The sequence below is a fragment of the Trachymyrmex cornetzi genome, unplaced genomic scaffold (assembly GCF_001594075.2).
Source record: "Trachymyrmex cornetzi isolate Tcor2-1 unplaced genomic scaffold, Tcor1.1 scaffold98, whole genome shotgun sequence".
In the NCBI taxonomy this organism is placed as follows: Eukaryota; Metazoa; Arthropoda; class Insecta; order Hymenoptera; family Formicidae; genus Trachymyrmex; species Trachymyrmex cornetzi.
In genome coordinates this window covers 188,966-190,291 of record NW_017300333.1, presented here as the reverse complement: position 1 = coordinate 190,291, position 1,326 = coordinate 188,966, and the positions used below count along the sequence as shown (strand labels likewise).

Genomic DNA, 1,326 nt, shown 5'->3' with positions numbered 1-1,326 from the left:
TGACGCGCTCGAAGAGGGCCGCTGGGGAGTGAGAGAGCGGTGCGGGTCGTCGGAGGACTGGGATGAGGGGTTGCGCGGGAGAGCGAGAGAACCGACGGAAGGTAGGGAAGGGAGGGAGGGAGGGGGGAGGGGAGGCTGAGTTGACGGCGAGTGAGAGAGTAGAGTGGGGTATGGGTGAAGCGTTGGTAGCGGTATGAGGCTCTCTACCGTGGAGCTGGGGGGTGAGGACACCGGAGAGGGGAGCATGTGGAGGCGGCGGTGCTGCGGTGAGAGGAGGGGAGGAGGTCGTCGTCGTCGCGTCGCCAGTTGCTAGTTTGCCGTGAGCGCTCGTGACGCGAGGACGTTCTGTGAGCAGAGCAGCGGACACGCAGCTTGACTATTTCTCGCTGTGAACGAGACAGGAAACGAGCGTGCAGGCAGGCAACGGATCGTGCGAGCAGGTAGTTTTTCCTGACCAACGATTCTTCGGAAAAGAGCAGTGGCTATCACAGTGCGCAAGCCTTCGAAAACGTTTCTTTTTCCTCGATTGACGGACTAGCGTATAAACTTTTTGAAAAACGTGGACTATCCGTTGCATCTTGTCGTTGTGACGGGAAAAATTAGTGTACGAAAGACGATTTGTCGATCCGAGTTGGAAACGGACACTAAACGGAGTTCGATCGGAATGCTACAGAGATCGAACGAACCAGCTGATCGCGAAACTGTTTTACCGGTTTGATGTACTTTGTTGTGTGGGGTTCGCTTTGTGTGCGTCGTGACGTGAATAGACAAGAGGAGGAGAGACGGTGATAAAAGAGATAGTTGAGAAGAGCGCACACGTGAGGAAGCGTGAAAAACAGAGTACGGGATAAGAATAACGTTATTTGGCGTTTGAAAACGCACGAGTATTCCCTTTGATTCTTTCGGTGATTCGGTTGCGCGCGGCGCCCGTTTTAATCTCGCGCGGCGCCGACACCTGCTACTGCAACAACCAACTGCGCGGGCGGTTTTGTCGCGGAACTTTCGTGGCGCCGCTGTGTGTACCGTCGCTACGTCGCGCGGGGTGCGCGGGGTGACAGCTTAAAGTTCACGAGCGCAAGGTGGGACGCGGAGTGCGCGGGCGCGCGCGCGTGCGAACATAAAGGAAGACAGAGAGAGGGACAGAAAACGAAACACGAAACTCGCTCTCCGAGAAAGTTTACTCGCGACGTGCCGGTCGCTCCGGAAAGAACACCTCATTCCCTACGCGCTCGCTCCGCGTGCCGGAGGAAGCCGTCAAGCGGAAGCGAAGAAAGGAGACAGAAGAGGAAATAAAGAGAGGGGAACGAGAGAGAGAGAGAGAGAGAG

General features: G+C 56.4%; 1 protein-coding gene across 1 annotated transcript in view; it reads left to right on the top strand.

Annotated features, from left to right (window-relative positions):
* The window catches only part of LOC108770001 (nucleolar protein 4-like), a 90,805-nt gene that overhangs the window by 12,047 nt on the left and 77,432 nt on the right, over positions 1-1,326 (top strand). The gene's annotated exons all lie outside the window — the stretch shown is intronic.